The sequence below is a fragment of the Grampus griseus genome (genome assembly GCF_964374135.1).
Source record: "Grampus griseus genome assembly, chromosome: 10".
NCBI classification, from domain to species: domain Eukaryota; kingdom Metazoa; phylum Chordata; class Mammalia; order Artiodactyla; family Delphinidae; genus Grampus; species Grampus griseus.
Window position 1 is genome coordinate 83417040 of NC_139004.1, and position 22579 is coordinate 83439618.

General features: G+C 41.4%; 1 protein-coding gene and 1 pseudogene across 2 annotated transcripts in view; one reads left to right on the top strand and one right to left on the bottom strand.

Moving 5' to 3' along the window:
* FRMD4B (FERM domain containing 4B) overlaps positions 1-2576 on the bottom strand; it is a 234114-nt gene extending 231538 nt beyond the window's left edge. The window contains exon 1 of the mRNA XM_082664658.1: positions 2456-2576. The gene's annotated coding sequence lies outside the window, so the exon portion shown is untranslated. The remainder of the gene's footprint in view (positions 1-2455) is intronic.
* The window catches only part of LOC309828289 (cytochrome c-like), a 73278-nt pseudogene that overhangs the window by 47374 nt on the left and 3325 nt on the right, over positions 1-22579 (top strand). The window lies entirely within an intron of this gene.

Genomic DNA, 22579 nt, shown 5'->3' on the forward strand with positions numbered 1-22579 from the left:
CCGGATCCCAGAATATCACTGTGAAAAGGCAAACACCATCTTGGGCCTCACAGAATTTACGTACTTTTTTACTTACCAGTAAAAAGGGCAGGTGAAAAATAACTGAACAGCCAAATAAAGAAAATAACTCCCAATAATCATGAGTGCTATAAAGGAAACAAGTTTTTCTTTTTTTTTTTTAATTGAAGTATAGTTGATTTACAATGTTGTGCTAAAAAAAAAAAAAGGAAACAGCCTCCAAAGATGAGTTAATGAATGATTAACCTCGGCCCTCACTGCACACCTTCACATCCTCCCTTATACCAACTTTAAATAACCCAAGCTCATCACCTGTCGGACTGGCAAGGATGAAAAAAATTTGAATACACCTTGTTGCAAGGATATGGACAATACAGCACTCATAGTCACTGTTGACGAGGATGTCACTAGGGATGATATTTTTGGAAGATAACATCACAAAGGGGTCCTTCTGAGTAGAGAAGCCAGAGGAAATCCAGTCTGAGATTAAAGGAAAAGGCCAGGAGTTAGGTGCCAAAACAGAAAGCACCCAGGCTGCATTGAGTGTGTGCAAACGCTCCAAGTGCAAAAGAGCTGGTGTGATTTAGAGGGTGAGGAAGGAGGTAAGAGTGAGCATAAGGAACTAAGGGGGTGAGGCTGGGAGAATGGCCACAGCTGGGTCACACCAAGCCTTACAGATGACAGCAAACAGCCTGATTTGTGACTTAAGAATATCCTACATCGTTTAAGTCTATATTCACTAATACTTCTCAAAGTACATAAATCAGTAAGAATCTGAGAAATGCCCTGAGCTCCCCTCTAATTTTCTTACATCTCTGCCTGGTGCCCGGCAGCCCCGATGATAGTCTCTCGGAAAGTGCGCACACGCCCAGGGTTAGAATTATCGCCCTTCACTTCCCTGACATGTTTTGGGCTTTTCCATGTCTCTACTGCCCAAAAAACAGACAACTGAAATGTCCATCCCCGAAGTACACTTCACTCAACGAAAAAAAATCAGTTAACAGTTACTGAGCACTCTTTATACGCTTGGCCTTTGCCCAAGTGCCTTGCATGCATTAACTCGTTTCATCTACTCATCCTTCTCTAATCCAGGAAACTGAGGCAAAGGAAGATTCATCATTTTCACTGCAGTCACACAAGAGGTAAGTGGTAGAGTCCATGTCCTGGACCACTACACTGTAGTCCTCGCCACCAGGGGCCAGCGTGCAGAAATTGCAATCCTATCATTAATTTCACTAGAGGCAGCATTTTTTTTTTAAGATTTATTTATTATTTATTTATTTATTTAATTTATTTTTGGCTGCGTTAGGTCTTAGTTGAGGCGCGTGGGATCTTCATTGAGCTATGCAGGATCTATCGTTGCGGTGTGCGGGCTCTTTTGTGGTGCACAGGCTTCTCTCTAGTTGTGGCGTGCGGGTTTTTCTCTTCTCTACTTGTGGCGTGTGGGCTCTGTAGTTTGCGGCACGCGGACTCTAGTTGAGGCGCATGAGCTCAGTAGTTGTGGCACGAGGGCTTAGTTGCCCCGCAGCATGTGGGATCTTAGTTCCCTGACCAGGGATTGTACCCGCATCCCCTGCATTGCAGGATGGATTCTCTACCACTGGACCACCAAGCAAGTCCCTAGAGGCAGCATTTTGAGAAGACTGGGAAAACGCTGTCTTTAACTGTTGTACATTCTATTCGTGCACAAGTCATACTTTTTGCACATTAGACATCAGCACACTTCAAACCACCTTTGCCTTTCAAATATGAACTACTGAGATCAACTAACGCAGAAAAATCTTGAGAGAGCACATGGACGTGCTACCTACACACCCACATTTGGTCTCTATCGCATTGTCATCACTATGGCAGGCTTAGGCAACCATTGGAATATTTCATTCCCCCCCTCACTGTATTCTAAAAAGCAGTGAAAAATGGAAAAACAAACCCAAAGTATTGATATAAAAGATATAAAGCACACCTTCACTACAACTAAGCTAAGGAAGAAAATCATTGCATATATAAAAATAATCATTAGTGTTGCTCAATTGTCCAGTGGACTTAAACTGGTCAAATGTTCAACTGCGAATAAAAAGACAATTTTACAAACGTGCAAATAGAATATTGGAAATATATTGTAGGAAATGTGTCTCTGGCACAGTAGAGTTAGAGCATTGTTCATTATTTTTTGTTTGTTTGTTTTCCTTTCTGACAAGAGAACCCCTTTTTAAAATGTAATCTATCATTTAACTTTTGGGCACTTAGCTTTTATGTAAGAGTAGCAGACTAACTATTTACTGATTTTCTTCCTCATTGCTCATAGCACAGATGTTTAGATGGTAGATCATATCATATATCCTATCCCCATTTGACAACTCAACGCACACTCACAAACATTCATAAAACCACTTACCTGTTCTATCAGAGTTCAGCATTTACAGAGATGTCTGCTTACCTTGAACTAGTAAGTACTGTCTTGCTTTCCTTTTGTTTTCACTGTAATAATCTTTGGATTTTGTTTGCCAGGCACAGATGTCATCTTTTTCCTTCACATATTCTTTCTTCCGGATTTCTCATCAAAACCTGAAACACAGAAGGGAGCAGCTCCTTGACTTCTGTAGGCATATAGGAAAGAACCAGACATCTCAAATCAGGGACTTCTAATTTATTTCTAATTTTCCTTTGATTGGCTATAGTTTAATCACAGTTTTAGAAATTCACCTAATTAGGTGAGATTTAGAATAGAGCTATCTCAAAATACAGACGAAAAGAGGCTCTCCTCCTTAACAACTAAAGATCTGATACTGATTTGGCTTCTCACGTAAGGCCTTTCATTGAATATAGAATGCTAGCCTCTGTCTCTGTAGGAGACGCTAAAGCACTATAAGTTAGCTACAGTCAGTTGTAAAATCAAGGCTGTGAGAGTGGGAGAACTCAATACAATATTTCGGAATTGCTGAAACCAGGATGGTTTACTCCTGAACCTAGTTTTAACAGATGTCAGTGGTGGAGAGAATGAGGCACGTGTCATGAATACTGATGAAATTTAGCGTGTGTACTGCGCCATAAGATACACTCATTTATATGGATTTGTCATTCTCCCTATAAAAGAAAACAGCTTTTCCCCAGAAGCTCTCCTTCAGTCGGGAAGGACAATTCTCACTCGTCAACTGTGGGCCCAAACTGTTTCACACACAGCAGGGTGTGAAAACTGGACGAGAAGAGGAGGGCAGAGGCAGCAGATGTGGTATTCATCATTGTGCCACGTGGTTCAATGCAACTCCACTGTTGCACCATCCTCAGCGGACCCCACAGCCCAGCCCATCTGACCCTCAACTCCTCTAGATGTGACACAGGTATGAGGTGGAAGGTGGCAACAGGAAGCAGAAAGAACTCAGTATGATTCCTTCACAAGCACCTTTAACGGCTCTCTCCTTACTGCTGCCATAGGACAAATCCATCTTTTCTAACAGGAACTGTAAGAGAGAAGAACAAACCTGACTCCATGTTGGGTTTATTCCTTTAGCTCTAACCCTTGTGCTTCGTTGCTTGTGCTTAGTCACGCTGTCTCTGTAAAAGACTGTTGCCTATAGCCTGAAATATACATTATAGCCCATTCTCAAGGCTCTTCCTTTTAAAGGTATAACACTTTTCCATTCATATAAAGATAAAAAATTGCAGAACAAAGAACAACATTGGTTGTGGAGGTTTATAGGAACATTACGACCAGATCTATGTGGACAGCTGCAATAACAAAGGATTCTGGCATCGAGAAGTATGTGACCACCAACCACATCCGCTCCCTCTTTTATATCAAAGTAGCCTGAATTCTAACTGGGGTAAGAAGGTTCTTTGGGACACTAGTCCACCATCTTCGCAAACTGCTGGCTTTCTGAATAAAGTCTCTATTCCTTGCCCCAATGGCTTGTCTCTCGATTTATTGGTCTGTAGTGCAGCAAGCAGTATGAGCTTGGACCTGGTAACTAGATATTCTAAGAACTCATCTACAACGAGAGCATAGTGTAGGTTGGGAGTTTCTTGTAGGCAATCTTCTTCAATATCCTTTTAGGAGAAAAGTAGCTCTTAAAGCTAGTAAGAGGCTAATTTTATGTTAGGTGTTTAAAATTAAACATTAAAATATGAACTATGTGAAATCTACATAGTGAAATCTGATGTTGACAGAGTGTAATGTAGGTAGAGAGTGAGGGGATGGGGTAGTGGTTTGGGTCGTACTAAATCAGAATGAAGACCTCCCACACCCAGTCATCCCCCTGGTCCCCAAGACTATTAGGTAAAATACTGGGCTTAGAAAGAATATACTGGGCATGTGTTAAGAGTCCAAGCCCCTACTTTACAGATTAATTAGACTCAGAGAGAGAGAGTGATTTGCAAAAGATTACGCACATAGGGAAAACTGGTGCTGGAACGACTCCGTGTATTTTCTGCTTTATTGAACCATCTCTCCACAACTGTCATGTGTCCACTAGATGACAAAAGTTCCTAGTAAATAATGATATAACAAGCAGCATCTAGCATCATGTACAAAGAACTGCCTAAGTACCTTATTTTAGTTGCGTTAACAAAGACTGAACAGCTTCTGTCAGCTCGGATCACAAGGACAGACAAAAGAGATATGAACAGATACCTCCCAATTGCCTAGAAAACTACCATTTATCGAGCACCCACCATAAGCCAGAGTTGGGTACACCACTTATGTGGCCTCTGATGTATCTAGAAACTCCGAAAATAATATAGGTTTTATTAAATGGTGCAGATGAGGAAACTGAGTCGGGGAAATATAATCTCTTGTATGAAGTTACACACAGCTAGTAAGTTCTTTGATTCCATGGCCCCATGCACAATGACTGCTGCCTGTGACAAACAGCACTATACACGAAGTAAATATGCATCAATTTGAAAACCCCAAAGCCTATGAATAGAAACAGAGTGGATGGTATTTGGAAGGAGATTAAAGAAAGGAAGGGAGAAAAGGCAAGCTAAGAGAGTTATGTAAATATATTCTGCCATGACTCTTAACACCAGTGAGGGCTGTGTGTTAAGATCTTCGGACGTACCAAATACACAAATGCAATTAGCGCATATAATTTCACCCATAAAATTTAGGGAAAGATATTTGTGCTATTAGGTATCTGAGGATGAGCAAAGAACTGCAAGTCTGAATGAATTAGGATGGATGAGTTACAGTAACCCCAATATTTTTAAATAACAGAATCACTCTGGGAATGGTGACATACCTGAAGGAACTGTGACCAACCAGGAAATGGGAGATTCGGGACAGCATCTCATGCCCCCTTCTTTAATTTGCCAAAGTTAACAGTGCACTCGATCCCCAAAAAATTCAACATAGAATTACTATGATTCAGCAATTCCACTTCTGGGTATGTTACCAGAAAGTACTGAAAGCAGGGACTCAAACAGATATTTGTACACCATGTTCATAGCTGCACTATCTGTTATATTGTTCACAACAGCAGAAAGGCAGAAACAACCCAAGTGTCCATAAACGAATGAATGGGTTAACAAAATGTGGTATATACATACAATGGAATAGTATCCATTCTTTAAAAGAATGAAATTCTGATACACGCTGCAATGTGACTGAATCTTTAAAACATTATGGTGAAAAAAAAAACCATTATGGTGAGTGGAATAAGCCAGATGCAAAAGGATAAATATTGTTTGATTCCACTTGTAAGAGGTTCCTAGAGTCAAATTCATAGAGAAAGTAGAACAGAGGTCATCGGGGGATGAGGGGACTGAGGAATGGGAAGTTACTGTTTGATGGTCATAGAGTTTCAGTATGAGCTGATGAAAAAGATTCTAGAGACAGAGGTGGTGACGGCTGTACAACATTGTGAGTGTACTTAATGCCACTGAATCGTACATTTAAAAATAATTACAATGGAGCTTCCCTGGTGGCGCAGTGGTTGAAAGTCCGCCTGCCGATGCAGGGGACACGGGTTCGTGCCCCGGTCTGGGAGGATCCCACGTGCCGCAGAACAGCTGGGCCCGTGAGCCATGGCCGCTGAGCCTGCGCGTCCGGAGCCTGTGCTCCGCAATGGGAGAGGCCACAACAGTGAGAGGCCCGCGTACCACAAAAAAATAATAATAATAATAATAATAATTACAATGGTAAATTTTACGTTAAGTATATTTTATCACAATAATCAAAATGCTCAGAAAAAGAAAGGTGTGGGAGCATAACTGGAGGGATGGGGATAAAGAGGACTGAAATTGTTTAGACATCAGTTGAGCATCTCATTTTGCTAAAAGTGTGAGCAGCTGACAAATTCCTGGCTTCTTTAGATGACAATTTCATAACTTGGAAGACAAAGGAAGCAACAGGGGCAAGTGTTATACTAGGAAGAACTTTTGGGCAGTAGAGAAATGAAGCAAAAAAAAGTGGTCACATCTTCTTGGAGTTCAAAGTAGTACCAGCAGCATCTACCCAACAACAGGTGAATGGACAAAGAAGATGTGGTGTGTGTATATATATACACACACACAATGGAATCCTACTCAGCCATAAAAAATGAATAAAATGTTGCCATTTGCAACAACATGGATGGACTTGGAGGGAATTATGTAAAGTAAAGTAAGTCAGACAGAGAATGACAAATACCATATATCACATGTGGAATCTAAAAAATATACAACTAGTGAATAAAACAAAAAAGTAACAGACTCACAGAAAAAAAAATATCATTTTTTTCGTATGGAAAACCAATTGTTCCAACACCCTTTACTCTTGATTCTCTATGTTTCCCACTGGGACGTCCAAGTCCTCCTGTATCATACAGAAACATCCATTTTGTTCAGCTCATCACTGGGCTCTCTATTCTGCACCACTCATCTATTTTTCTGTACACTTTCACCAAAAACACAGTATCTTAATTACTAAGAGTTTATAATAGATTTTGATAGTTAGTGGAGTCCTAACTCTTTTTTTCTCCTTTAGCAAAACTCCCTTGTTAATAAATTCGTGAATTTTTACACTGCCACTCAAATTTTAGAATGCTGTTGGGATTTTGCTTAGAACTGCAATGAATTTATAAATACTTTGTTGTAAACATCGACATTTTATGATATTGATCTTCCCCTTCCATGTATATGGTATATCTTACCATTTCTTTAATGATTTCCAAGTATTTGCACATCTATTTACAATTTACTGTACGTTTCTACATAATTTTCAGTGCTGCAGTGATTTTAAAAAAAACCCAAATCCAAAGATATCAACTCATCCCTCTCTCAGTGTAGCTCTGCTAGGACTTTCTATTACACTTAGAATGAAATTCAAATTCTTTACTCTGGCATGATTATAATACATGGCTTGGTGCTGTTTTCCTCTTAAACTGTATCTTGTATCTTCTGTTATTCATTAAGCTTTAGCCACACAAGTTTTCTTAATGTACCCCAAACTCAACAAGCTAATCCACCTTGGGACCTTTGTCCATGCAGCTTCCCTTTTCTGGAACGCTTATTCCCCAGGTATGCCCCTGGCTGGTTTCTTCTTACCGTTAGGGTCTCAGTTGAGATGTCATCTCTGAGGGACCATCCCTGTCCACAAGAGAATGGCCCTCTGATCATTCATAATGGTACAGCTCCTTTATTTCTTCACAGCATTTGTCCCCATTTGAAGTTATCTTGTTTAACTCTTTATTGGTGTTTCCCATAGTAGACTAGAAGTGCTACATGATCAGGGACCCTGCTGACTTGTTCTCTCCTGTGTCCTCAGCACCTCAAACAGTTTCTGGCACACACTAGGTGTTTTTCAATGAATATTTGCTGAATAAATGAGTAAGTGAATAAATGAACTAACTCTGATCTCCCCTGAGCCCCCTGGTTGTTCCTTCTGTGTCCTCTTATATCAGCTATGGAGTATTCCCTTTCTTCCACTGGCCATACACACACTAGCAAATTAAATAATATTACATAGATATTTCTAGTCTCTCAAAGAAATAGCTTAACTGCACAAATACTTATAATGTGTTTAGGAATTCTAAACACATCTATGGTCTGTGTATCCAGGTTTCTAAGTGTCTTAGAACAGAGAAAGCCCCACTCTCCCATTCACCCCATTTTTATACCTAAAAGATAACCATTAAGAGTTTCTCTGCATGGAAACAGAAACATTTTATCCATTTACAAACACCTATACATCTATCCATCAATATATCTACTTATCTATCCATCTCTCTATTTATCCAACATAGAGAAGACAATTTGAATGATAAAATATAAAAAGTTTTATTCCTCTTGATAAAGTATTATTTTTCAGTGGATCTGAGTTTAAGAAGTCAGATTCCCAGTCCCACCCCTAGAGATTGTGATTCCACAAGCCTGGGTAGAGGCACAGGAGTCTTCATTTTCAACAAGTACCCTAGATAATTCTGATGCGGTAGTCCAAAAACCATTCTTTAGGAACTACTCACCTAGATCAAGGCCATTTAATGCCATCCTTACTTAAGAACCACGGGGAAGAAGCGAAAAGAAGAAAAGACCATTCAGCCTCCCGAACACCAGGGGGCAGATGGAGCCACGCGTATGCTCAGTGACAAGACGTGTCACAGGCCCTTAACTCAAGAAGGGGGGGGGGCGCTTCCCTGGTGGCTCAGTGGTTAAGAATCTGCCTGCCAATGAAGGACACAAGGGTTCAAGCCCTGGTCCGGGAAGATCCCACATGTGCGGAGCAACTAAGCCCGAGTACCACAACTACTGAGCCTGAACTCCAAAGCCGGCGATCCACAACTACTAAGGCTGCGTGCCACAACTACTGAAGCCCACGCGCCTAGAGGCCATGCTCTGCAACAAGAGAAGCCACCGCAGTGAGAAGCCTGCGCACCGCAAGGAAGAGCAGCCCCCCGCAGGCGGCAACTGGAGAAAGCCAGCGTGCAGCAATGAAGACCCAGTGCAACCCAAAATAAATAAATAATTTTTTTTTTTTTTAAAAAGGGGGTAGCAGATCCTTGTGCCTCCAGTGAGAATCCAAGAATGTGAAGTACTTATGAAGCCATATAAACAATCAGGGAAGCAGTTCAAAACTGGTAGTGAGGAAACCTGGGTTCTCGACTCATTGCTGCCCTGGGCCTCAGTTTCTTCATAGGCAAAATGAGGAGATGGTGCAGATCAATGAACAAGCTCGTTCCAGCCCTTCCAGTTTATGAGAAACTTCAACATCTCATGGAGTTCTTCACGATTGGGCTATGGCTGAGTTTTACTTTGTACCTTCCAAAATTTTTAGGATGAGCATATATTATTTTTATAATGGAAAAGAAAATAATTCAGAACATTTTAAAAGATAACATTTCTCACTGTTACTCAGACGTTATTTTCACAAGCTAAGATGCTTGTATTCCAGTGCTAAGCTCACTACTTTACTGCCCATGAATAGAGAACAAACAACAAGGTCTCAACACATGCTTATCCAACAGATTGTTTGAAACAAACTTAAAATTTGCTTTAATAGGCAGAACTGGACCTGTGACTCTCTACAAGATGATAAACATGGAACTAAACAGCCCAAAGATCCAATCGCAGCCAAAATCTCATACCACATAGAGAAATTAGCAATATTTAATAATACCTCATAATTTTTTTAGACTTCTGGGTTTCAAAATTTCTGACAAAGTAATTCACGAGCCATAATTAACAAAAATAGGCAACCTTCTCAAAAGTCTCCCAGAGCGAATGTCAATTCATCAGAGCCCTCTCCCTGCAGTGAGCATGTAGTGAACAGTGACATACCAGCAATAAACTACAGAAGCCAGAGAGGTTTGGATCTTGCCCTGAACTGGTGTCTGCTGAAAACGGCTTTAGCAAAAGAAGGTTGTGACTAGAAGTTAACGTTTCCAGCGCCCACTTATTAGCATGTCTAGCGAATCAGAGAAGGGAGATGATATAGTCTTTACAACCAGAGTTCACGTCACAGGATATTTACAAATACTTACTGCTGTTTCAGTCTTCAGAGTAATTCGGTCACTGCTCTAACGGCAGACAAAGGATGCAGACACTGTAAGCAGTCAACCTAGGTGGTCTCCTAAGAAAGACTCCCATCACCTCCTGGTTGCTCCAGCCATAAAACTATGCATGCTCTTTCTTCATCACCCCTCTTCCCATTCATCAAATCCTAGCAGCACTACCTCTCAAACACGTTCCCTCTATTTGTTCCTCTCTCCTTATTTCCAATACCATTCCTAGTCCAAGCCACCGTCATGTCTCCCTTAGACTACTTCCACAGCCTTCATGCTAACTGCCCCCCTTGACCTGGGCCCGAGTCAATTCCTTCTTCTCACGGTGGCCATATTTATATAGTAGATCATTTCCCTCCCCCACTTAAAACTCTTCAGTGTCTCCTGATTTTCACAGAAAACAAACTCCATCCCCTCTTCACCTCTCAAACCTTATGTCACGACAATCTTCCCTTCACCCTCAGTACTTCTCGCATTGGCCTCCTTTTCCTTCCTTCCTTTGCCAAGCCCGTTCTAACTTGCCGTCCCCACTGCTTCCTTAGATCACTGTTTCTCCAGCTTGTCCCACAGCTGGCTCCATCTCATCGTTCCAACCCAACACACGAGACCTTCCCTGACCACTGTATCCTAAATATCATCAACCTATATTTGTGTTTTCTCTCCCCCTATTTATATCCTGTAGGATCCTTAAGTCTCATTGTTTGACTGCTCGTTTCCTCCCCGCAAAGAGAAGGTAAGCTCTGTGAGGAAGAAGATCTTGCTTTTCCTATTCAGTGCTAAAGCCCCAGGGCCTAGAACACAGCACATAGTAGATACTGAGTGACTTTTTGTCAATCGAATGCCTGTGTTGCTTCAGATTAAATCAGGGCCCAACTTTTCAATGTTCCTTGTCCATTCAAAGTCAACTCGTTGCCCAGAAGACAAGTTGTTAATTTGCAGAAGGGACATCTCTCTCTATATATAAATATCTTCGTTGTTACCCACAACTAGGTTAGCCTCCGACACAGAGTTCATTGCTCTGGAAACAGAAGATTCTTCGAAGATGTCAAATGAAACTTAAACCTAGTTGACAAGCTAAGATGACTCATACAGTGTGTCTTGACTCGGGGGAACAATTGTGTAGGTTGTCACCGCTGGAAGTGAAAGGCTCAGAGCCTGAGTGGGTTGATCGCTATGTCACACGGACTGAGGCAGGCGGATATTTTAAAAGTGCTAAGAAAATCTGCTAGGATTCTCTGGCTCTGGCCTGGCATTCAGTATGGGGAGAGTTCATTTGGGGCCCAGGTAAGAGGATCAACTGTCTGAAATTTTAGATGGGGCACCATTTCAAGGTAATTTCACTCTGACTTGCAGAGTGAACTACAAAGTGGGAGTGACAGCCAATTTTCTGCAGAGTATCATGATTCAAAAATCACTTTTACACATTCACCATCTCTTCTGTTCCTCAGGGCAACTCCAAAAGCTTGGCCAAATGTAGTAATTATACCTATTTTATATATGGAGTATGAGAGCCACGATCCCACAATGAGTAAATACGGAAACTTGATTTAGAATCAAGATCTTAGGTCGTTTAGAGATGTTGATGAACCAGCAAGAGAGATACTGCAAAAGCCATTTTCAAAATCAACTTTTCTGAGGTATAATTTACATATAATAAAATACTCCCATTTTAAGTGTTCAGTTCATTGGATTTTGACAAATACATATATACTCCTGTACCTACCACCACAATTAAGATAGAGCACGTTTCATCCCGAGAAGTTCCTTCATGTCCCTCCATACTCCATTCCCCCCTTTACACCTCCTACCTCTGCCCCAGGAAGGCACTGATCTGCTTCCTGTCACTATATTTGGACGTGCTTTTTCTAGAATCTCATACGAATGAAATTAGACAGTCTGAATTTTTTTTGCATCTGGCTTCTTTCACTCAGCATATTTCTGAGATATAGTCACGTTGTTACACATATCAGTAGTTTGTTCGTTTTTATTGTTTTGTCTTATGTTACAGTATTCTATCGTATGACTATACCCCAATTTGTTTAGCCATTCATCTACTGATGGACATTTGTCAGGTTTTCCTTTTTAATTGAGGTATAGTTGATGTACACCATGATATAAGTTTCAGGTGTATGTACATCGTAGTGATTCACAATTTTTAAAAGTTATATTTCATTTATACTTATTACAAAATATTGACTATAGTCCCTGTGTGTACAATATATCCTTGCAGCTTATTTTATACACAATAGTTTGTACCTCTAAAACCCCTACCCCTATCCTGCCCCTCTCCCTCTCCCCTCTGGTAAGCACTGGTTTGCTCTGTTTATCTGCGAGTCTGTTTCCTTTTTGTTATATTCAACTAGTTTGTTGTATTTTTTAGATTCCACATATAAATGATATCATACAGTACTTGTATTTCTCTGTCTGGCTTATTTCACTTAGCATAATACCCTCCAAGTCTATCCATGTTGTTGCAAATGGCAAAATTTCATTCTTTGCATGGCCAAGTAACATTCCATTGTGTCTGTGTGTCTCACATCTTTTTTTTCTGTGAATACTTTGGAGTGGAACGGCCAGGTCCTATGGTAAGGGTATTTTTAATCTTATAAAAACTGAAAACGGTGATCCAACGTGGTTTTACAATTTTACATTCCTCCCAGCAGTGTATGAGAGTTCCAGTTGCCCCATGTCCTCACCAACACTTGGTATTGTCAGTCTTTTAATTTTATCCATTTTGATAGGTATGAGGTGGTATTTCATTGTGGTTTGAATGTGGGTTTCCTTGAGGCGAATAATGTTGAGCATCTTTTAACATGCTTATTGCCCATCTATATAACTTCTGCAAAGGGCAATTTGAGAGGTAAGAGATATAAGTAATTTCATCTCTCACGTGCAAGAACTTGCTTTATTTTAGAAACAATTTTTGAAAAATATAACCTGGAAAAAGATTTATAAAAAGACTTATAAAATATTCAGATGATAAAAATCAAATATATTTAGAGGCTAAACTAAAAATAATGAAAGCAGTAATATGGTAGAAAATATCCACATTGTATTTGCTTTGTATTTTTTACTATACATTCGTCTAATACTCTAAGAACCTAGGGGACCTGAATTGGCAGGAACGGGCTGAGATTGAATTAACTTGATCTCAGCAAAGGGAAAAGCTTTGCTCTTTTCACTTCCAATTACTCTTTCTTCCCTAGACTTCATTTTATAAATCATGGGCTCAATTATTCATGGTATCTTTTTATATCTAGTCTCATAAAACTGTAAGGTGAATCATTACAAAATTAATATTCAACAGGCTTTATATAACTCTGCTTAATGCAATGTATAACTCAGATTTTTATCACTGCAGGCCTCTCAAGATCTATAAACGCGACTAAATTAATAAAACATCATGTATTTAACTCTAACAATCCCATCACAACCTCAACACCGCAAAACCACTAAATTTAAACTAGACAACCAGACAGGCATTGATGACAGACATGGACTATATAGTAAAGGCCAGACCCAGCAACCCCACTACTGGGCATATACCCTGAGAAAACCATAATTCAAAAAGAGTCATGTACCAAAATGTTCATTGCAGCTCTATTTACAATAGCCAGGACATGGAAGCAACCTAAGTGTCCATCATCGGATGAATGAATAAAGAAGATGTGGCACATATATACAATGGAATATTACTCAGCCATAAAAAGAAATGAAATTGAGCTATTTGTAATGAGGTGGATAGACCTAGAGTCTGTCATACAGAGTGAAGTAAGTCAGAAAGAGAAAGACAAATACCGTATGCTAACACATAGATATGGAATTTAAGGGAAAAAAATGTCATGAAGAACCTAGAGGCAAGACGGGAATAAAGACGCAGACCTACTAGAGAATGGACTTGAGGATATGGGGAGGCGGAAGGGTAAGCTGTGACAAAGCAAGAGAGAGGCATGGACATATACACACTACCAAACGTAAGGTAGATAGCTAGTGGGAAGCAGCCGCATAGCACAGGGAGATCAGCTCGGTGGTTTGTGACCACCTAGAGGGGTGGGATAGGGAGGGTGGGAGGGAGGGAGACGCAAGAGGGAAGAGATATGGGAACATATGTATATGTATAACTGATTCACTTTGTTATAAAGCAGAAACTAACACACCATTGTAAAGCAATTATACTCCAATAAAGATGTAAAAAAAAAAAAAAAAGAAAAGGCCAAGCTCTGTATGAAGAGTCCCATGATGACAACCAAGGTCATGTTCTAACACATTTGTTTTGAGAAACTCATAGTTGTAATAAAATTGAGCTATTGTGCTTCTAGAGCACTCACACAGAAACCGCTCTGAATTTTTTATACCATATGGTCCCAAAAGAGTTTCTCACTCTTATATAATCATCACCTCCCAGGTGGAAAAAAAAAAGCTGATGAATTCATCTACTAGATACTACCTCCTAACCCCTGCCCAAATACATGTATATAATTTCCAGCCCAGAAGGAATCTTACAGATCTTTCAGTCCAATGATCACATTTTATAGAAAAGGAAACCAAGACTGAGACAAGGGAAATTACCAGCTTAAGGTTAGACAATCTGTTAAAAACAGCTGGGTATTAAATTCAGATCTTCTAACTCTGACTCCAGATTCATTGTCTTGTGAGTTGTTTCTTTTTAAGACTTTTCCCTCTGTTTTCTATAGTTATATAGGTTCAATGTAGAAAATTTTGAAAACTCAGAAAAGCACAAAAAAAAAAAAAAAACGCTGAATCGCCTCTAATCTCAAGACTCTGAGACAAATCACTTTCAAACTCTGGGTGGGGCAGTATAATGCAGAAGCTAAGAGGGCTGCTTTTGGAGTCACACACTTGGCTTCATATCCTTGCTTATTTGTTTAACAAGCTTGTGACCATGGAGAAGTTACTACACCCTCCTCAGCTTCAGTGCCCTTGTCAGCAAAATGGGGCTGACAGGGACACTCATCTCTTAGTGCTGTTGTGAGAATGAGGTGGGATGGAATTTGAAAAGCATTTCACACACTGCCTGGCAGTTAGCAGACACTCAATAAACATTAGCCATCATGTAAAGATGTGGCACATATATACAATGGAATATTACTCAGCCATAAGAAAGAATGAAATAATGGCATTTGCAGCAACATGGATGGACCTAGAGATGATCATACTAAGTAAGTCAGACAGAGAAAGATAAATATATGATATCACTTATAAGTGACATCTAAAAAAATGATACAAATGAACTTATTTACAAAACAGAAAGAGACTCACAGACTTAGAAAACGAACCTAGGCTTACCAAAGGGGAAAGGTGGGGAGGGAAGGATAAATAAGGAGGTTGGGATTAACATATACACACTACTATATATAAAACAGATCATCAACAAGATCTTCTGTATAGCACAGGAAACTCTACTCAATACTCGTAATAACCTATATGGGAAAAGAATCTGAAAAAGAATAAATATATGTATATGTATAACTGAATCACTTTGCTGTACAGCTGAAACTAACACAACACTGTAAATCAACTATACTCCAATATAAAATTTTAAAAAAAAGAAAGGCAAAAAAAAACACATTAGCCATCATGATTTTATCCTTTTGGACACTGATCTATGCATATGTTCTTATTCTTTAAAAAGAGTCAATAAAGTCTGTGGCTTTATTTCACCTAATAGTACTCTGCCAGGAAAAGTCATTCCCCAGTTGCCTTTTCCACTACACGAAACTAGCCCAAAGAAATCCAAATGTAAACAGCTGTCTGGAGAGCCAGATACTGATGTTCTAACCACTAGGAAGAAGTTCCCACAATCCAGCAAATATCTCAGAGTTTTGGGTATTGTCCCAAGAAACAAGGCTGCAGCCCCCTTCCCTACCAAGTCCTGATGATGACCCACTAGTGGAGCTTCAGAAAGAATACGGTCCCTGGCCAATTCCCTCAAAGTCTCAGCCCATTCAGAGCTCTGCCACCTCAGTGTTGCCAGGAACCAGAAGGGCTCAATGACCTTTCCACACCAGGGTCATCTCAGAGGATTGTTTGCGATATCATCATGACCACGCTGGTGACTTCCAGCTAACGCAGGGAAGGTTTTTAAGAATAAAAGCTATCCTACTATGATTTCTTCTCTTCTCCCTACCCTGCACAAAAAGAGAAAAAGGACTGTTTGCCTGGCAATGGTCAGTGACTGATGAGTGACAGTGTAAGCAGTGCTGTGATAAGGTTTATGAAGCTGTACCCTGGATCAATGGAAAGTAAATTGTGATTGATTAGCAATGTCTGCAATGGAAGACAGCAACAGCAGGGTGGTACGTATGCCATGTTGCTGTCCTTTCTGATCTATTTCAATGTCCTCAATTTTATAGATATGAGAACTAGGTTCATGACAATGAGGAAGCATGGCTCATTCAAGGTTACAGAGATAGTAATGACAAAGCTGAGACCAGTAACCACTTCTAATGCTTTGTAGCTCAGTGTTCTTCTCTCCATGTCTGGCTACCTTTCTTTCCTGGTGGGCAGGATGGTTTCCGGTCTTATAACCATTAGGTGGTCCTGGCATGTTACAATCCATTCAGATACTCTATGGCAAATAAGTTATGCCAAGATAATTTTAAAAACCCATCAGTCCCGGGTTTGCACCAAGGCCCTGGCAGCAGCTAGCACGCAGCTGTTATGAGGATGCATAGTGTATTTTGACAAAAGACAGGTGGTTGGTTTTGTCATGTAGGTGAGATAAGATAAAAGCAGAACCGGCAGGGAAAGAGAGACTTCTTCCCCAGACTCTAAATGGATTTCTTTTTTGCATTGTAGAGCTCTAAATAAATAAAATACAAAATGAATGTTTACAATATTTCAGTTGTTGAGAAAGCAGCTATAGAGCTTTATTCCAATTTGTATCCTCTCCAGGAAAATGGAATTCAACATGAATTTTATAACGGTGGGAGGGAGAAGGCACACTCGTTTATTACTAAATATCTTCAACAGACATTTACTAAGTGCTTACGAGGTGCCAGGCATGTGCGAGGCCCCAGGGACGCAACAGGGATCAGCAGAGACATAGTTCCTGTCCTCCCATTCAGAGTCTATCGGGAAAGATGGACGATTAGAGAGCGTTGTAATAAGTGCACATATACAAACAAGAAGACAGGATTTAGGGTGCACCTGGGCTGGGGTGAAGGATTCTCAACAGGATCAGCATGCTGGACATGATTTGGAGCCACACAAAAAAAGAGTTCTGGAATCCTGTTTCCTGCCCCTCACCTAGTGGGTCACCTTGAGCAAATCACTTAAACTTTTTACCCCAATTTCCTTATCTTGCAAAATAAAGTTGATAATTCCTACATTCTTTTTCCCTACGCCAGGTTTTGAGTTAAAGTTTATTAAGTTCCCAGGGGAACCTGGCACAGAGTCTGAGTTCAACAAATATTTGTCAAATGAATGAAAGAATTGTTATCAAACACACATTGGATCTTTAATAGCAAAAGGGGCACTTTGGCAGGGCAGAGAGTGAGGAAACACAGAGGAACGAGACGAGACATTAGTCCTGTCTTCTACCTACTTAGAGAGACTGAGAATATATACTATACTTACACGCACGCACGCACACACACATGTATATATATGTATATGTAACAAATACACGGCGAAGTCATAGAGAACCATATTTGATGTGGCTGAGTCAGGGAGGGCTCTACAGCGGGACTCTCCCTTGAGCCACAAATGAGATGTCCATATGTAGTTTTCAAATTTCTAATAGCCATATTAATAAAAGTAAAAAGACAGAATAATATATTTAATCCAATATAGCCAAATAATGTCATTTCGATGTGTAAGCAATATGCGTTTATTAACGTGATATCTTACATTCTATCTTTGTGTGTGTCCTAAGCCTTCAAACCCCACGTGTAGTTTATATTTACATTACATCTCAACTTAGCCTGGTCACACTGCAGATATCGGCAGCCACGGGTGGCTAATGGCTTCTGTACTGGACAGAAGTTTGGAGACAGAAGAGTTCGTTGAAGACAGAGGCACTCAGGTGGGCTTAAGGAGGAAGTGGGGCTTGAACAGGATGGACATTAAAAGCCCTGACTTTGGGTGTTTTTAAGAGCTCTCTCCTGGCGTGAAGGCTTTGGTTGCAGCACCTTCCAGAAGTCTCCCTGACCTGGTGCGTTCTGCCGCGAGGAGTTTCTGAATCTACTCCCTGCTGGTGCAGATGCCACACTTGATCTGGTTCATACCCTCTGCTGGCACCTCTGACGCCCTCACTGCCCTCTCCTTCCTGGTACCCCTCACCTGGCACAGTGGCTGGTGTATGGGAAGCGCACATACGTAAAGGTGACTTCTTCGCTGCGCTCTGTGGCTCTAAATAAACAAAACACAAAATGAAGACGAGATAGCCAAGCTCTGGCTTCCAAAGCCACTAGGTCTGACAGAGCCCCCGTGTGCCCTCCAGCCACAGAGAGTTAGGAGGTGAACAAATGCCACAGCCACTCCTAGCAGAAAACCAATGGGTGCACACGCGCCAAGCGGGCAACAGATGGGCACACGGCCAGGCTGTGGGGCAAGCATTTGGCAGAGACGTACTAAGAAAAGAAGACAACAGTCTGAAAATGGCCAAGTCCACTACTTCCTAAGGCGAGATAGAGTAGGGAGACCCACATGGCCAGGAAGCGTGTGGTGACGTGTACTAGAAAAGAATTTAGGTGGTGAATAACACAGGAAATGAGAAAGATGGATGTAAGAGGAGGAGGGCAGACACCCAGAAACCAAGACTCATTTTACAGGCTGTCCCCCCAACAGCTTGGGACACCCTCACCTAAGTGAGCCTCTGCAGCGTCCCCTCCTCTAGAGCCTAGGCTGGGTCATGGTGATGGCTGGACCCACATCTGCCCTCCTTCTGCTCAGTCCTGTCTTGTCCCAAAGTTAACATCCAGGCAACAAACTCCGGCAAGTAAATAAGTAAGGAAGTGGCTTGGAGAAGGAGGGGCATCATGCATTCTCCCCACAGCTCCCCGCCGTGTCCCAAGCACAGAGTTACTATCGGTTTGAAGGAGGAATTCCTTAGTGGCCGCTAGTCTTAGCTCAATAGTATCATCATCAGAACACACGTCCCTTGTGTAGAAGCCCCCCACGACACACCCACTGTCAGCAAGTGGGAGTATGACCCCAGTGTGCCCAGGTCTTGCAATTTTTCCAAAGTTTTAAAGACAGATTTTCTGTGACATTTTCCAGTTTTAAAATGTTTGGAACTATGTCGATAAATGTTTAAATGCTGTGCCGGGCCACACTGTGTGAGCCAAAGAAATCAGACCGCGGGGCTCCCAGCTTGACATTTCTACTCTAGTTCAAAGAGACCCGGTCGTGGTCCGGCTCCACCATCATCAGGCCGTTCTGAGGCTTAATTCAGATCACGCACGTGAAGGGCTTACCAGAGCTTCTGGCACGTGGTGAAGGCAGTAAATAACTGGTGTCAGCTCGCACTACAGAACTTGTGAGATTTATTCCTAACTATTACATAGGGAGCAGATCACAGGAAACCCCTGAAGACAAAACATCTGAAACTGGGCTCCTCTCCCACCAATGATTCCCTATCTCTTTCTTTCTATTTCCCAGCTTAGATTTATGCCACTTTCATTTTACTTTCTCAATTCATGAAACTCAGTCTGGCTGCACAAAGGAAGCAAAGGGGGGAAAAAAAAGGTCAGGTGAAAGTGTAAGTTGGTATAAGTTTTCTAGAAAGTACTTTGGTAATGCTTAGCAAAAGACCAAAAAAATTTGTATTCCTTTTGACTCAGGGATTCCACTTTAAGGAATTTGAGTCCAAGTAAAAAATGACGGTTTTTCATAAAGACTTAATCCTAAAATGTTTACGACAGGGAAGTCTACAATAGAAACAATTAAGGAAATTAAATGCCCCTGAATAGGGGATTGGTTGCAAAAGTTATGATACACTAGAATGCTGACTTTTGTCTATCACATCCCCCCATGACTTTCAGAGCACTTATGATTTTCACTGTGTCCCTGGCAGTACACACCACGGGAGCAGACAGCCCGTCAGTCTTGTTCAACATTGTATACACCACTATATATGAGCTGGCACGTAACAGACACTAATAAATATTTAAATACATCCAAGACAGCTTATGTAGTATGATTCCATTTTTGTGGGAAATAAATAGGTATGTGTTTCTGGAAGTTAAATAATTAGTGCTTTTCATAATACCTGGATCAAGTGCCAAAAGAAAATATACAAAAAGGTGAGCTTGGCTGTATCTAAGTAAGGAAAATATAAATGACTATTATTTCTTTCTTTGATCTTTCTTGTATTTTCTAAAATTTCCAGAATAAAAATGCATTGCTTACATAATAAGAAAAAGAGAAATAAGTGATCTTGAACAGAAAGACAGAGAAAAGAATATACGAATCTACATAAAAAACAGGAATCTTTCTACCAGGATTTGGCAAGTAAGGGAGGGAACTCAGGGTGGGTCACAGGGGCATTTGCTTCTTCACTGCACGAGGATCAGTGCTACACTCCAGTAAAATGAAAACATGGCAAAGGCAGAGGGGTTCATACCCAGGGCCAATTTTTTGTTTCCAAAAAACATTAAAGTCGGCACCCAATTTGCACTGACGTTTTCTCTTTACATTAAAAAAAAAATTTTTTAATACACTTCCAGAGGACAGCTTCCCATTTCTACCTAGATTAGAAAATCAGTTTAGAAAAGACGGCCATTTGCAGAAAAATGGATGGAACTAGAGTTTATCATACGAAGTGAAGTCAGACAGACAAAAAAAAAATACAATAGCACTTAAATGAGGAACCTAAAAAGATGACACACATGCACTCCCTAGCAAGACAGAAAAAGACTCAAAGACTTAGAAAATGAACTTATGGCTACCAAAGGGGCAAGACGGGGATGGGGAGGGATAAATTAGGAGGGTGGGATTAACATATCCACAGTAATATATATGTAAGCGATAATCAAAGGACCTACTGTCGAGCACAGGGAAACCTACTCAACACTCTGTAATACCTTATATGGGAAAAGAATCCTAAAAACAATAGATATACCTATCTGTATAACTGAATCAGGTTGCAGTACACCCAAAACAAACACAACACTGTAAATCAACTATATTCCAATATAAAATAAAAATTAAATTTCAAAAGAAAAGGAAAGAGAAGAAAGGCCACCGATATTCCCTTCAGGGCTCGGTGACCTGGGCTGGTGTCACATCCCTGGAGGCAGAGCAGCCTTGGGTCCCAAGTCTAGACGTGGTGGAGGTGAGGGAACTGGGAAGCAGGTGCCAGCAAATGAGCCTCTCTTGGACCTGACAGGCGGACGACAACCTCCAGATGCAGGCGGGCCCTCCTACAGCTCAACCAAGCCTAGTGCACCCAAAGGTCGGTGGACCCTCACGCTGCATGAGCTTTGAAAAATCACCTGGTCTCCAAGTCTCCTGGTGGTGGGGTTCCCATGGGCAGCGTCCTTCCTCGGAGTCTCCCCACCTCCGCACGACAGCAAGCTCAGCATAGCGTTTTTGGCAGGGCTTGGGAATTGTCGTGGGGGGAGCGGGGAGCGAAGGGTAAGGAGGAAGAAGTAAGGAAACACGAGCTCTGGGGTGTTTCTTCTGCCACAGTCCACTCGAATCTACGACCCAGTAACAGGACTTTCTCTAAGGCTCTGGTTGCCGGTAACCCGAGTGGGGCATGAAAAAATGCTGCCACCTTGTGGCCATTTCCCGTAACAACAACTTTAAAACCGGTCCTAGGTATCCCCCTAAGGGACACTTCATAACAAGGCCTGCGGGGCTCTAAAGCAGGGGTCCCCAGCCTTTTCGGCACCAGGGCCTGGTTTCATGGAAGACAATTTTATGGACAGGGGCAGGGATGGTCCCGGAAGTAATGCAAGCGATGGGGTGGATGGTTCCAGCGGCAATAGGAGAGATGGGGGGATCGTTTAGTCGGTAATGCGAGCAAAGGTTCAGGTGGCAATGGGAGTGACGGGGAGCGCTGGGGAGTCACAGATGAAGCTGCGCTAGCTCTCCCGTGTTCACCTCCTGCTGTGAGGCCTGGCTCCTAACAAGTCGAGGCCCGAGGGTTGGGGACCCCTGCTCTAAAGGACACCTGCCCTCAAGAAATGTCCTGGGGTACCTGATCGAAAAAGAATTCAAATCAGGGCGGACTTTTAAGAAACCAATTTCAAGAGGTAAATTTAATGCACACTGTTTTGTTTTTGATTTTTTTTTTTAATGCACATGAAAAGATGCTCCACATGGCTATTAGAAAACCGCAAATCAAAACTAGAACAAGGAATCACCTCACACCAGTCTAAATGGCTATCATCAAAATCTACATACAAAATATGCAGGAGAGAGCATGGAGAAAAGGCAACCCTCCTAAGCTGTTTTTGGAAATGTACGTTGGTAACGGCCACAGTGGAGTACACTATGGAAGTTCCTTACAAAACGAAAGCATCATGGCCGCTGAGCCTGCGCATCCGGAGCCTGTGCTCCGCCACGGGAGAGGCCACAACAGTGAGAGGCCCGCGTACCACAAAACAAACAAACAA